This window comes from Podarcis tiliguerta (genome assembly GCF_965153285.1).
Source record: "Podarcis tiliguerta genome assembly, chromosome: 8".
Lineage (NCBI taxonomy): Eukaryota > Metazoa > Chordata > Lepidosauria > Squamata > Lacertidae > Podarcis > Podarcis tiliguerta.
The window spans coordinates 9819716-9835794 of record NC_139541.1 but is presented as its reverse complement, the minus strand read 5'-3'; positions in this window follow the sequence as shown (position 1 = coordinate 9835794).

Below are 16079 nucleotides of genomic sequence, written 5' to 3'. Positions count from 1 at the left end.
GAAAGTCAGATTTTTTCTGAAATTGTGACCCCGGGGCTTAGGGATTTTTTCAAAAAAAAATTTCTGCCGGTTAAGTTGTCGAGGGCTGATTTCTTGTCTTGTGATAAAAAGCCTTCTGTTTCGACCACCAAACCATTCAGGGGAGCATTTGCAACCCTTGGGCACCATTTTTGAGTGAATTCCCGAAAGTCAGATTTTTTCTGAAATTGTGACCCCGGGCCTTGGGATTTTTTCAAAAAAATATTTTTCTGCCGGTTAAGTTGTCTAGGGCTGATTTCTTGTCCCGTGATAAAAAGCCTTCCATTTCGACCAGCAAACCTTTCAGGGGAGCATTTGCAACCGTTGGGCACCATTTTTGAGTGAATTCCCAAAAGTCAGATTTGTTCTGAAATTGTGACCCCGGGGCTTAGGGATTTTTTTTAAAAAAAAAATTCTGCCGGTTAAGTTGTCGAGGGCTGATTTCTTGTCCTGTGATAAAAAGCCTTCTGTTTCGACCGCCAAACCTTTCAGGGGAGCATTTGCAACCGTTGGGCACCATTTATGAGTGAATTCCCGAAAGTCAGATTTTTTCTGAAATTGTGACCCCGGGGCTTAGGGATTTTTTTTAAAAAAAAATTTCTGCCAGTTAAGTTGTCGAGGGCTAATTTCTTATCCTGTGATAAAAAGCCTACTGTTTCGACCGCCAAACCTTTCAGGGGAGCATTTGCCACCGTTGGGCACCATTTTTGAGTGAATTCCCAAAAGTGAGTTTTTTTCTGAAATTGTGACCCCGGGGCTTGGGATTTTTTCAAAAAAATATTTTTCTGCCGGTTAAGTTGTGGTGGTCTGATTTCTTGTCCTGTGATAATAAGCCTTCTGTTTCGACCGCCAAACCTTTCAGGGGAGCACTTGCAACCGTTGGGCACCATTTATGAGTGAATTCCCAAAAGTCAGATTTTTTCTGATATTGTGACCCCAGGGCTTAGGGATTTTTTCAAAAAAAAAAATTCTGCCGGTTAAGTTGTCTAGGGCTGATTTCTTGTCCCGTGATAAAAAGCCTTCCGTTTCGACCACCAAACCTTTCAGGGGAGCATTTGCAACCGTTGGGCACCATTTTTGAGTGAATTCCCAAAAGTCAGATTTTTTCTGAAATTGTGACCCCGGGGCTTGGGATTTTTTCAAAAAAAAAAATTCTGCCGGTTAAGTTGTGGAGGTCTGATTTCTTGTCCCATGGTAAAAAGCATTCTGTTTCGACCACCAAACCTATCAGGGGAGCATTTGCAACCGTTGGGCACCATTTTTGAGTGAATTCCCAAAAGTCAGATTTTTTCTGAAATTGTGACCCCGGGGCTTAGGGATTTTTTCAAAAAAAAATTTCTGCCGGTTAAGTTGTCTAGGGCTGATTTCTTGTCCCGTGATAAAAAGCCTTCCGTTTCGACCACCAAACCTTTCAGGGGAGCATATGCAACCGTTGGGCACCATTTTTGAGTGAATTCCCAAAAGTCAGATTTGTTCTGAAATTGTGACCCCGGGGCTTAGGGATTTTTTCAAAAAAAAAAAATTCTGCCGGTTAAGTTGTCGAGGGCTGATTTCTTGTCCCGTGATAAAAAGCCTTCTGTTTCGACCGCCAATCCTTTCAGGGGAGCATTTGCAACCGTTGGCGACCATTCTTGAGTGAATTCCCGAAAGTCAGTTTTTTTCTGAAATTGTGACCCCGGGGCTTGGGATTTTTTCAAAAAAATATTTTTCTGCCGGTTAAGTTGTGGAGGTCTGATTTCTTGTCCTGTGATAATAAGCCTTCTGTTTCGACCGCCAAACCTTTCAGGGGAGCACTTGCAACCGTTGGGCACCATTTATGAGTGAATTCCCGAAAGTCAGTTTTTTTCTGAAATTGTGACCCCGGGGCTTAGGGATTTTTTTTAAAAAAAAATTTCTGCCGGTTAAGTTGTCGAGGGCTAATTCCTTGTCCTGTGATAAAAAGCCTTCTGTTTCGACCGCCAAACCTTTCAGGGGAGCATTTGCAACCGTTGGGCACCATTTATGAGTGAATTCCCGAAAGTCAGATTTTTTCTGAAATTGTGACCCCGGGGCTTGGGATTTTTTCAAAAAAATATTTTTCTGCCAGTTAAGTTGTGGAGGTCTGATTTCTTGTCCTGTGATAATAAGCCTTCTGTTTCGACCGCCAAACCTTTCAGGGGAGCATTTGCAATCGTTGGGGACCATTTTTGAGTGAATTCCCGAAAGTCAGATTTTTTCTGAAATTGTGACCCCGGGGCTTGGGATTTTTTCAAAAAAAAAAATTCTGCCGGTTAAGTTGTCGAGGGCTGATTTCTTGTCCTGTGATAAAAAGCCTTCTGTTTCGACCGCCAAACCTTTCAGGGGAGCATTTGCAACCGTTGGGCACCATTTTTGAGTGAATTGCCGAAAGTCAGATTTTTTCTGAAATTGTGACCCCGGGGCTTGGGATTTTTTCAAAAAAATATTTTTCTGCCGGTTAAGTTGTGGAGGTCTGATTTCTTGTCCCGTGGTAAAAAGCATTCTGTTTCGACCACCAAACGTATCAGGGGAGCATTTGCAACCGTTGGGCACCATTTTTGAGTCAATTCCCAAAAGTCAGATTTTTTCTGAAATTGTGACCCCGGAGCTTGGGATTTTTTCAAAAAAAAAAATTCTGCCGGTTAAGTTGTGGAGGTCTGATTTCTTGTCCTGTGATAAAAAGCCTTCTGTTTCGACCACCAAATCTTTCAGGGGAACCTTTGCAACCATTGGACACCATTTTTGAGTGAATTCCCAAAAGTCAGATTTTTTCTGATATTGTGACCCCAGGGCTTAGGGATTTTTTCAAAAAAAAAAATTCTGCCGGTTAAGTTGTCTAGGGCTGATTTCTTGTCCCGTGATAAAAAGCCTTCCGTTTCGACCACCAAACCTTTCAGGGGAGCATTTGCAACCGTTGGGCACCATTTTTGAGTGAATTCCCAAAAGTCAGATTTTTTCTGAAATTGTGACCCCGGGGCTTAGGGATTTTTTCAAAAAAAAAAATTCTGCCGGTTAAGTTGTAGAGGTCTGATTTCTTGTCCCGTGGTAAAAAGCATTCTGTTTCGACCACCAAACCTATCAGGGGAGCATTTGCAACCGTTGGGCACCATTTATGAGTGAATACCCGAAAGTCAGATTTTTTCTGAAATTGTGACCCCGGGGCTTAGGGATTTTTTCAAAAAAAAAATTTCTGCCGGTTAAGTTGTCGAGGGCTGATTTCTTGTCTTGTGATAAAAAGCCTTCTGTTTCGACCACCAAACCATTCAGGGGAGCATTTGCAACCCTTGGGCACCATTTTTGAGTGAATTCCCGAAAGTCAGATTTTTTCTGAAATTGTGACCCCGGGCCTTGGGATTTTTTCAAAAAAATATTTTTCTGCCGGTTAAGTTGTCTAGGGCTGATTTCTTGTCCCGTGATAAAAAGCCTTCCATTTCGACCAGCAAACCTTTCAGGGGAGCATTTGCAACCGTTGGGCACCATTTTTGAGTGAATTCCCAAAAGTCAGATTTGTTCTGAAATTGTGACCCCGGGGCTTAGGGATTTTTTTTAAAAAAAAAATTCTGCCGGTTAAGTTGTCGAGGGCTGATTTCTTGTCCTGTGATAAAAAGCCTTCTGTTTCGACCGCCAAACCTTTCAGGGGAGCATTTGCAATCGTTGGGGACCATTTTTGAGTGAATTCCCGAAAGTCAGATTTTTTCTGAAATTGTGACCCCGGGGCTTGGGATTTTTTCAAAAAAAAAAATTCTGCCGGTTAAGTTGTCGAGGGCTGATTTCTTGTCCTGTGATAAAAAGCCTTCTGTTTCGACCGCCAAACCTTTCAGGGGAGCATTTGCAACCGTTGGGCACCATTTTTGAGTGAATTGCCGAAAGTCAGATTTTTTCTGAAATTGTGACCCCGGGGCTTGGGATTTTTTCAAAAAAATATTTTTCTGCCGGTTAAGTTGTGGAGGTCTGATTTCTTGTCCCGTGGTAAAAAGCATTCTGTTTCGACCACCAAACGTATCAGGGGAGCATTTGCAACCGTTGGGCACCATTTTTGAGTCAATTCCCAAAAGTCAGATTTTTTCTGAAATTGTGACCCCGGAGCTTGGGATTTTTTCAAAAAAAAAAATTCTGCCGGTTAAGTTGTGGAGGTCTGATTTCTTGTCCTGTGATAAAAAGCCTTCTGTTTCGACCACCAAATCTTTCAGGGGAACCTTTGCAACCATTGGACACCATTTTTGAGTGAATTCCCAAAAGTCAGATTTTTTCTGATATTGTGACCCCAGGGCTTAGGGATTTTTTCAAAAAAAAAATTCTGCCGGTTAAGTTGTCTAGGGCTGATTTCTTGTCCCGTGATAAAAAGCCTTCCGTTTCGACCACCAAACATTTCAGGGGAGCATTTGCAACCGTTGGGCACCATTTTTGAGTGAATTCCCAAAAGTCAGATTTTTTCTGAAATTGTGACCCCGGGGCTTAGGGATTTTTTCAAAAAAAAAAATTCTGCCGGTTAAGTTGTAGAGGTCTGATTTCTTGTCCCGTGGTAAAAAGCATTCTGTTTCGACCACCAAACCTATCAGGGGAGCATTTGCAACCGTTGGGCACCATTTATGAGTGAATACCCGAAAGTCAGATTTTTTCTGAAATTGTGACCCCGGGGCTTAGGGATTTTTTCAAAAAAAAAATTTCTGCCGGTTAAGTTGTCGAGGGCTGATTTCTTGTCTTGTGATAAAAAGCCTTCTGTTTCGACCACCAAACCATTCAGGGGAGCATTTGCAACCCTTGGGCACCATTTTTGAGTGAATTCCCGAAAGTCAGATTTTTTCTGAAATTGTGACCCCGGGCCTTGGGATTTTTTCAAAAAAATATTTTTCTGCCGGTTAAGTTGTCTAGGGCTGATTTCTTGTCCCGTGATAAAAAGCCTTCCATTTCGACCAGCAAACCTTTCAGGGGAGCATTTGCAACCGTTGGGCACCATTTTTGAGTGAATTCCCAAAAGTCAGATTTGTTCTGAAATTGTGACCCCGGGGCTTAGGGATTTTTTTTAAAAAAAAAATTCTGCCGGTTAAGTTGTCGAGGGCTGATTTCTTGTCCTGTGATAAAAAGCCTTCTGTTTCGACCGCCAAACCTTTCAGGGGAGCATTTGCAACCGTTGGGCACCATTTATGAGTGAATTCCCGAAAGTCAGATTTTTTCTGAAATTGTGACCCCGGGGCTTAGGGATTTTTTTTAAAAAAAAATTTCTGCCAGTTAAGTTGTCGAGGGCTAATTTCTTATCCTGTGATAAAAAGCCTACTGTTTCGACCGCCAAACCTTTCAGGGGAGCATTTGCCACCGTTGGGCACCATTTTTGAGTGAATTCCCAAAAGTGAGTTTTTTTCTGAAATTGTGACCCCGGGGCTTGGGATTTTTTCAAAAAAATATTTTTCTGCCGGTTAAGTTGTGGTGGTCTGATTTCTTGTCCTGTGATAATAAGCCTTCTGTTTCGACCGCCAAACCTTTCAGGGGAGCACTTGCAACCGTTGGGCACCATTTATGAGTGAATTCCCAAAAGTCAGATTTTTTCTGATATTGTGACCCCAGGGCTTAGGGATTTTTTCAAAAAAAAAAATTCTGCCGGTTAAGTTGTCTAGGGCTGATTTCTTGTCCCGTGATAAAAAGCCTTCCGTTTCGACCACCAAACCTTTCAGGGGAGCATTTGCAACCGTTGGGCACCATTTTTGAGTGAATTCCCAAAAGTCAGATTTTTTCTGAAATTGTGACCCCGGGGCTTGGGATTTTTTCAAAAAAAAAAATTCTGCCGGTTAAGTTGTGGAGGTCTGATTTCTTGTCCCATGGTAAAAAGCATTCTGTTTCGACCACCAAACCTATCAGGGGAGCATTTGCAACCGTTGGGCACCATTTTTGAGTGAATTCCCAAAAGTCAGATTTTTTCTGAAATTGTGACCCCGGGGCTTAGGGATTTTTTCAAAAAAAAAATTTCTGCCGGTTAAGTTGTCTAGGGCTGATTTCTTGTCCCGTGATAAAAAGCCTTCCGTTTCGACCACCAAACCTTTCAGGGGAGCATATGCAACCGTTGGGCACCATTTTTGAGTGAATTCCCAAAAGTCAGATTTGTTCTGAAATTGTGACCCCGGGGCTTAGGGATTTTTTCAAAAAAAAAAAATTCTGCCGGTTAAGTTGTCGAGGGCTGATTTCTTGTCCCGTGATAAAAAGCCTTCTGTTTCGACCGCCAATCCTTTCAGGGGAGCATTTGCAACCGTTGGCGACCATTCTTGAGTGAATTCCCGAAAGTCAGTTTTTTTCTGAAATTGTGACCCCGGGGCTTGGGATTTTTTCAAAAAAATATTTTTCTGCCGGTTAAGTTGTGGAGGTCTGATTTCTTGTCCTGTGATAATAAGCCTTCTGTTTCGACCGCCAAACCTTTCAGGGGAGCACTTGCAACCGTTGGGCACCATTTATGAGTGAATTCCCGAAAGTCAGTTTTTTTCTGAAATTGTGACCCCGGGGCTTAGGGATTTTTTTTAAAAAAAAATTTCTGCCGGTTAAGTTGTCGAGGGCTAATTCCTTGTCCTGTGATAAAAAGCCTTCTGTTTCGACCGCCAAACCTTTCAGGGGAGCATTTGCAACCGTTGGGCACCATTTATGAGTGAATTCCCGAAAGTCAGATTTTTTCTGAAATTGTGACCCCGGGGCTTGGGATTTTTTCAAAAAAATATTTTTCTGCCAGTTAAGTTGTGGAGGTCTGATTTCTTGTCCTGTGATAATAAGCCTTCTGTTTCGACCGCCAAACCTTTCAGGGGAGCATTTGCAATCGTTGGGGACCATTTTTGAGTGAATTCCCGAAAGTCAGATTTTTTCTGAAATTGTGACCCCGGGGCTTGGGATTTTTTCAAAAAAAAAAATTCTGCCGGTTAAGTTGTCGAGGGCTGATTTCTTGTCCTGTGATAAAAAGCCTTCTGTTTCGACCGCCAAACCTTTCAGGGGAGCATTTGCAACCGTTGGGCACCATTTTTGAGTGAATTGCCGAAAGTCAGATTTTTTCTGAAATTGTGACCCCGGGGCTTGGGATTTTTTCAAAAAAATATTTTTCTGCCGGTTAAGTTGTGGAGGTCTGATTTCTTGTCCCGTGGTAAAAAGCATTCTGTTTCGACCACCAAACGTATCAGGGGAGCATTTGCAACCGTTGGGCACCATTTTTGAGTCAATTCCCAAAAGTCAGATTTTTTCTGAAATTGTGACCCCGGAGCTTGGGATTTTTTCAAAAAAAAAAATTCTGCCGGTTAAGTTGTGGAGGTCTGATTTCTTGTCCTGTGATAAAAAGCCTTCTGTTTCGACCACCAAATCTTTCAGGGGAACCTTTGCAACCATTGGACACCATTTTTGAGTGAATTCCCAAAAGTCAGATTTTTTCTGATATTGTGACCCCAGGGCTTAGGGATTTTTTCAAAAAAAAAAATTCTGCCGGTTAAGTTGTCTAGGGCTGATTTCTTGTCCCGTGATAAAAAGCCTTCCGTTTCGACCACCAAACCTTTCAGGGGAGCATTTGCAACCGTTGGGCACCATTTTTGAGTGAATTCCCAAAAGTCAGATTTTTTCTGAAATTGTGACCCCGGGGCTTAGGGATTTTTTCAAAAAAAAAAATTCTGCCGGTTAAGTTGTAGAGGTCTGATTTCTTGTCCCGTGGTAAAAAGCATTCTGTTTCGACCACCAAACCTATCAGGGGAGCATTTGCAACCGTTGGGCACCATTTATGAGTGAATACCCGAAAGTCAGATTTTTTCTGAAATTGTGACCCCGGGGCTTAGGGATTTTTTCAAAAAAAAAATTTCTGCCGGTTAAGTTGTCGAGGGCTGATTTCTTGTCTTGTGATAAAAAGCCTTCTGTTTCGACCACCAAACCATTCAGGGGAGCATTTGCAACCCTTGGGCACCATTTTTGAGTGAATTCCCGAAAGTCAGATTTTTTCTGAAATTGTGACCCCGGGCCTTGGGATTTTTTCAAAAAAATATTTTTCTGCCGGTTAAGTTGTCTAGGGCTGATTTCTTGTCCCGTGATAAAAAGCCTTCCATTTCGACCAGCAAACCTTTCAGGGGAGCATTTGCAACCGTTGGGCACCATTTTTGAGTGAATTCCCAAAAGTCAGATTTGTTCTGAAATTGTGACCCCGGGGCTTAGGGATTTTTTTTAAAAAAAAAATTCTGCCGGTTAAGTTGTCGAGGGCTGATTTCTTGTCCTGTGATAAAAAGCCTTCTGTTTCGACCGCCAAACCTTTCAGGGGAGCATTTGCAACCGTTGGGCACCATTTATGAGTGAATTCCCGAAAGTCAGTTTTTTTCTGAAATTGTGACCCCGGGGCTTAGGGATTTTTTTTAAAAAAAAAATTCTGCCGGTTAAGTTGTCGAGGGCTGATTTCTTGTCCTGTGATAAAAAGCCTTCTGTTTCGACCGCCAAACCTTTCAGGGGAGCATTTGCAACCGTTGGGCACCATTTATGAGTGAATTCCCGAAAGTCAGTTTTTTTCTGAAATTGTGACCCCGGGGCTTAGGGATTTTTTTTAAAAAAAAATTTCTGCCGGTTAAGTTGTCGAGGGCTAATTTCTTGTCCTGTGATAAAAAGCCTTCTGTTTCGACCGCCAAACCTTTCAGGGGAGCATTTGCAACCGTTGGGCACCATTTATGAGTGAATTCCCGAAAGTCAGATTTTTTCTGAAATTGTGACCCCGGGGCTTGGGATTTTTTCAAAAAAATATTTTTCTGCCAGTTAAGTTGTGGAGGTCTGATTTCTTGTCCTGTGATAATTAGCCTTCTGTTTCGACCGCCAAACCTTTCAGGGGAGCATTTGCAATCGTTGGGGACCATTTTTGAGTGAATTCCCGAAAGTCAGATTTTTTCTGAAATTGTGACCCCGGGGCTTGGGATTTTTTCAAAAAAAAAATTTCTGCCGGTTAAGTTGTCGAGGGCTGATTTCTTGTCTTGTGATAAAAAGCCTTCTGTTTCGACCGCCAAACCTTTCAGGGGAGCATTTGCAACCGTTGGGCACCATTTTTGAGTGAATTCCTGAAAGTCAGATTTTTTCTGAAATTGTGACCCCGGGGCTTGGGATTTTTTCAAAAAAATATTTTTCTGCCGGTTAAGTTGTGGAGGTCTGATTTCTTGTCCCATGGTAAAAAGCATTCTGTTTCGACCACCAAACGTATCAGGGGAGCATGTGCAACCGTTGGGCACCATTTTTGAGTCAATTCCCAAAAGTCAGATTTTTTCTGAAATTGTGACCCCGGAGCTTGGGATTTTTTCAAAAAAAAAAATTCTGCCGGTTAAGTTGTGGAGGTCTGATTTCTTGTCCTGTGATAATAAGCCTTCTGTTTCGACCGCCAAACCTTTCAGGGGAGCATTTGCAACCGTTGGGCACCATTTATGAGTGAATTCCCGAAAGTCAGATTTTTTCTGAAATTGTGACCCCGGGTCTTGGGATTTTTTCAAAAAAAAAATTCTGCCGGTTAAGTTGTGGAGGTCTGATTTCTTGTCCCATGGTAAAAAGCATTCTGTTTCGACCACCAAACCTCTCAGGGGAGCATTTGCAACCGTTGGGCACCATTTTTGAGTGAATTCCCAAACGTCAGATTTTTTCTGAAATTGTGACCCCGGGGCTTAGGGATTTTTTCAAAAAAAAAATTTCTGCCGGTTAAGTTGTCGAGGGCTGATTTCTTGTCCTGTGATAATAAGCCTTCTGTTTCGACCGCCAAACCTTTCAGGAGAGCATTTGCAACCATTGGGCACCATTTTTGAGTGAATTCCCGAAAGTCAGATTTTTTCTGAAATTGTGACCCCGGGGCTTGGGATTTTTTCAAAAAAATATTTTTCTGCCGGTTAAGTTGTGGAGGTCTGATTTCTTGTCCTGTGATAATAAGCCTTCTGTTTCGACCGCCAAACCTATCAGGGGAGCATTTGCAACCGTTGGGCACCATTTATGAGTGAATTCCCGAAAGTCAGATTTTTTCTGAAATTGTGACCCCGGGGCTTAGGGATTTTTTCAAAAAAAAAATTTCTGCCGGTTAAGTTGTCGAGGGCTAATTTCTTGTCCTGTGATAAAAAGCCTTCTGTTTCGACCTCCAAACCTTTCAGGGGAGCATTTGCAACCGTTGGGCACCATTTTTGAGTGAATTCCCAAAAGTCAGATTTTTTCTGAAATTGTGACCCCGGGGCTTAGGGATTTTTTCAAAAAAAAAAATTTCTGCCGGTTAAGTTGTCGAGGGCTGATTTTTTGTCCTGTGATAAAAAGCCTTCTGTTTCGACCGCCAAACCTTTCAGGGGAGCACTTGCAACCGTTGGGCACCATTTATGAGTGAATTCCCGAAAGTCAGTTTTTTTCTGAAATTGTGACCCCGGGGCTTAGGGATTTTTTTTTTAAAAAAAACTCTGCCGGTTAAGTTGTCGAGGGCTAATTTCTTGTCCTGTGATAAAAAGCCTTCTGTTTCGACCGCCAAACCTTTCAGGGGAGCATTTGCAATCGTTGGGGACCATTTTTGAGTGAATTCCCGAAAGTCAGATTTTTTCTGAAATTGTGACCCCGGGGCTTGGGATTTTTTCAACAAAAAAATTTCTGCCGGTTAAGTTGTCGAGGGCTGATTTCTTGTCCTGTGATAAAAAGCCTTCTGTTTCGACCGCCAAACCTTTCAGGGGAGCATTTGCAACCGTTGGGCACCATTTTTGAGTGAATTCCCGAAAGTCAGATTTTTTCTGAAATTGTGACCCCGGGGCTTGGGATTTTTTCAAAAAAATATTTTTCTGCCGGTTAAGTTGTGGAGGTCTGATTTCTTGTCCCATGGTAAAAAGCATTCTGTTTCGACCACCAAACGTATCAGGGGAGCATTTGCAACCGTTGGGCACCATTTTTGAGTCAATTCCCAAAAGTCAGATTTTTTCTGAAATTGTGACCCCGGAGCTTGGGATTTTTTCAAAAAAAAAAAATTCTGCCGGTTAAGTTGTGGAGGTCTGATTTCTTGTCCTGTGATAATAAGCCTTCTGTTTCGACCGCCAAACCTTTCAGGGGAGCATTTGCAACCGTTGGGCACCATTTATGAGTGAATTCCCGAAAGTCAGATTTTTTCTGAAATTGTGACCCCGGGTCTTGGGATTTTTTCAAAAAAAAAAATTCTGCCGGTTAAGTTGTGGAGGTCTGATTTCTTGTCCCATGGTAAAAAGCATTCTGTTTCGACCACCAAACCTCTCAGGGGAGCATTTGCAACCGTTGGGCACCATTTTTGAGTGAATTCCCAAAAGTCAGATTTTTTCTGAAATTGTGACCCCGGGGCTTAGGGATTTTTTCAAAAAAAAAATTTCTGCCGGTTAAGTTGTCGAGGGCTGATTTCTTGTCCTGTGATAATAAGCCTTCTGTTTCGACCGCCAAACCTTTCAGGAGAGCATTTGCAACCGTTGGGCACCATTTTTGAGTGAATTCCCGAAAGTCAGATTTTTTCTGAAATTGTGACCCCGGGGCTTGGGATTTTTTCAAAAAAATATTTTTCTGCCGGTTAAGTTGTGGAGGTCTGATTTCTTGTCCTGTGATAATAAGCCTTCTGTTTCGACCGCCAAACCTATCAGGGGAGCATTTGCAACCGTTGGGCACCATTTATGAGTGAATTCCCGAAAGTCAGATTTTTTCTGAAATTGTGACCCCGGGGCTTAGGGATTTTTTTTTAAAAAAAATTTCTGCCGGTTAAGTTGTCGAGGGCTAATTTCTTGTCCTGTGATAAAAAGCCTTCTGTTTCGACCTCCAAACCTTTCAGGGGAGCATTTGCAACCGTTGGGCACCATTTTTGAGTGAATTCCCAAAAGTCAGATTTTTTCTGAAATTGTGACCCCGGGGCTTAGGGATTTTTTCAAAAAACAAATTTCTGCCGGTTAAGTTGTCGAGGGCTGATTTCTTGTCCTGTGATAAAAAGCCTTCTGTTTCGACCGCCAAACCTTTCAGGGGAGCACTTGCAACCGTTGGGCACCATTTATGAGTGAATTCCCGAAAGTCAGTTTTTTTCTGAAATTGTGACCCCGGGGCTTAGGGATTTTTTAAAAAAAAAAATTTCTGCCGGTTAAGTTGTCGAGGGCTAATTTCTTGTCCTGTGATAAAAAGCCTTCTGTTTCGACCGCCAAACCTTTCAGGGGAGCATTTGCAACCGTTGGGCACCATTTATGAGTGAATTCCCGAAAGTCAGATTTTTTCTGAAATTGTGACCCCGGGGCTTGGGATTTTTTCAAAAAAATATTTTTCTGCCAGTTAAGTTGTGGAGGTCTGATTTCTTGTCCTGTGATAATAAGCCTTCTGTTTCGACCGCCAAACCTTTCAGGGGAGCACTTGCAACCGTTGGGCACCATTTATGAGTGAATTCCCGAAAGTCAGTTTTTTTCTGAAATTGTGACCCCGGGGCTTAGGGATTTTTTTAAAAAAAAAAATTCTGCCGGTTAAGTTGTCGAGGGCTAATTTCTTGTCCTGTGATAAAAAGCCTTCTGTTTCGACCGCCAAACCTTTCAGGGGAGCATTTGCAATCGTTGGGGACCATTTTTGAGTGAATTCCCGAAAGTCATATTTTTTCTGAAATTGTGACCCCGGGGCTTGGGATTTTTTCAACAAAAAAATTTCTGCCGGTTAAGTTGTCGAGGGCTGATTTCTTGTCCTGTGATAAAAAGCCTTCTGTTTCGACCGCCAAACCTTTCAGGGGAGCATTTGCAACCGTTGGGCACCATTTTTGAGTGAATTCCCGAAAGTCAGATTTTTTCTGAAATTGTGACCCCGGGGCTTGGGATTTTTTCAAAAAAATATTTTTCTGCCGGTTAAGTTGTGGAGGTCTGATTTCTTGTCCCATGGTAAAAAGCATTCTGTTTCGACCACCAAACGTATCAGGGGAGCATTTGCAACCGTTGGGCACCATTTTTGAGTCAATTCCCAAAAGTCAGATTTTTTCTGAAATTGTGACCCCGGAGCTTGGGATTTTTTCAAAAAAAAAAATTCTGCCGGTTAAGTTGTGGAGGTCTGATTTCTTGTCCTGTGATAATAAGCCTTCTGTTTCGACCGCCAAACCTTTCAGGGGAGCATTTGCAACCGTTGGGCACCATTTTTGAGTGAATTCCCAAAAGTCAGATTTTTTCTGAAATTGTGACCCCGGGACTTAGGGATTTTTTCAAAAAAAAAATTCTGCCGGTTAAGTTGTTGAGGGCTGATTTCTTGTCCTGTGATAAAAAGCCTTCTGTTTCGACCACCAAACCATTCAGGGGAGAATTTGCAACCGTTGGGCACCATTTTTGAGTGAATTCCCAAAAGTCAGTTTTTTTCTGAAATTGTGACCCCGGGGCTTAGGGATTTTTTCAAAAAAAAAATTTCTGCCGGTTAAGTTGTCGAGGGCTGATTTCTTGTCCTGTGATAAAAAGCCTTCTGTTTCGACCACCAAACCATTCAGGGGAGCATTTGCAACCGTTGGGCACCATTTTTGAGTCAATTCCCAAAAGTCAGATTTTTTCTGAAATTGTGACCCCGGGGCTTGGGATTTTTTCAAAAAAAAAATTTCTGCCGGTTAAGTTGTCGAGGGCTGATTTCTTGTCCTGTGATAAAAAGCCTTCTGTTTCGACCACCAAACCTTTCAGGGGAGCATTTGCAACCGTTGGGCACCATTTTTGAGTGAATTCCCAAAAGTCAGATTTTTTCTGAAATTGTGACCCCGGGGCTTAGGGATTTTTTCAAAAAAAAAATTTCTGCTGGTTAAGTTGTCGAGGGCTGATTTCTTGTCCTGTGATAAAAAGCCTTCTGTTTCGACCACCAAACCATTCAGGGGAGCATTTGCAACCGTTGGGCACCATTTATGAGTGAATTCCCAAAAGTCAGATTTTTTCTGAAATTGTGACCCTGGGGCTTAGGGATTTTTTCAAAAAAAAAAATTCTACCCGTTAAGTTGTCGAGGGCTGATTTCTTGTCCTGTGATAAAAAGCCTTCTGTTTCGACCACCAAACCATTCAGGGGAGCATTTGCAACCGTTGGGCACCATTTTTGAGTGAATTCCCAAAAGTCAGATTTTTTCTGAAATTGGGACCCCGGGGCTTGGGATTTTTTCGAAAAAATATTTTTCTGCCGGTTAAGTTGTGGAGTTCTGATTTCTTGTCCCGTGATAAAAAGCTTTCCGTTTCGACCACCAAACCTTTCAGGGGAGCATTTGCAACCGTTGAGCACCATTTATGAGTGAATTCCCAAAAGTCAGTTTTTTTCTGAAATTGTGACCCCGGGGCTTGGGATTTTTTCAAAAAAAAAAATTTCTGCCGGTTAAGTTGTCGAGGGCTGATTTCTTGTCCTGTGATAAAAAGCCTTCTGTTTCGACCGCCAAACCTTTCAGGGGAGCATTTGCAACCGTTGGGCACCATTTTTGAGAGAATTCCCAAAAGTCAGATTTTTTCTGAAATTGTGACCCCGGGACTTAGGGATTTTTTCAAAAAAAAAAATTCTGCCGGTTAAGTTGTCGAGGGCTGATTTCTTGTCCTGTGATAAAAAGCCTTCTGTTTCGACCACCCTACCATTCAGGGGAGCATTTGCAACCGTTGGGCACCATTTTTGAGTGAATTCCCAAAAGTCAGATTTTTTCTGAAATTGTGACCCCGGGGCTTAGGGATTTTTTCAAAAAAAAAATTTCTGCCGGTTAAGTTGTCGAGGGCTGATTTCTTGTCCTGTGATAAAAAGCCTTCTGTTTCGACCACCAAACCATTCAGGGGAGCATTTGCAACCGTTGGGCACCATTTTTGAGTCAATTCCCAAAAGTCAGATTTTTTCTGAAATTGTGACCCCGGGGCTTGGGATTTTTTCAAAAAAAAAAATTCTGCCGGTTAAGTTGTCGAGGGCTGATTTCTTGTCCTGTGATAAAAAGCCTTCTGTTTCGACCGCCAAACCTTTCAGGGGAGCCTTTGCAACCATTGGACACCATTTTTGAGTGAATTCCCGAAAGTCAGATTTTTTTTGATATTGTGACCCCGGGGCTTGGGATTTTTTCAAAAAAATATTTTTCTGCCGGTTAAGTTGTGGAGGTCTGATTTCTTGTCCCGTGGTAAAAAGCCTTCTGTTTCGACCGCCAAACCTTTCAGGGGAGCATTTGCAACCGTTGGGCACCATTTTTGAGTGAATTCCCGAAAGTCAGATTTTTTCTGAAATTGTGACCCCGGGGCTTAGGGATTTTTTTTTTAAAAAAAAATTCTGCCGGTTAAGTTGTCGAGGGCTGATTTCTTGTCCTGTGATAAAAAGCCTTCTGTTTCGACCGCCAAACCTTTCAGGGGAGCCTTTGCAACCGTTGGACACCATTTTTGAGTGAATTCCCGAAAGTCAGATTTTTTCTGATATTGTGACCCCGGGGCTTGGGATTTTTTCAAAAAAATATTTTTCTGCCGGTTAAGTTGTGGAGGTCTGATTTCTTGTCCCGTGATAAAAAGCTTTCCGTTTCGACCACCAAACCTTTCAGGGGAGCATTTGCAACCGTTGAGCACCATTTATGAGTGAATTCCCAAAAGTCAGTTTTTTTCTGAAATTGTGACCCCGGGGCTTGGGATTTTTTCAAAAAAAAAAATTTCTGCCGGTTAAGTTGTCGAGGGCTGATTTCTTGTCCTGTGATAAAAAGCCTTCTGTTTCGACCGCCAAACCTTTCAGGGGAGCATTTGCAACCGTTGGGCACCATTTTTGAGAGAATTCCCAAAAGTCAGATTTTTTCTGAAATTGTGACCCCGGGACTTAGGGATTTTTTCAAAAAAAAAAATTCTGCCGGTTAAGTTGTCGAGGGCTGATTTCTTGTCCTGTGATAAAAAGCCTTCTGTTTCGACCACCCTACCATTCAGGGGAGCATTTGCAACCGTTGGGCACCATTTTTGAGTGAATTCCCAAAAGTCAGATTTTTTCTGAAATTGTGACCCCGGGGCTTAGGGATTTTTTCAAAAAAAAAATTTCTGCCGGTTAAGTTGTCGAGGGCTGATTTCTTGTCCTGTGATAAAAAGCCTTCTGTTTCGACCACCAAACCATTCAGGGGAGCATTTGCAACCGTTGGGCACCATTTTTGAGTCAATTCCCAA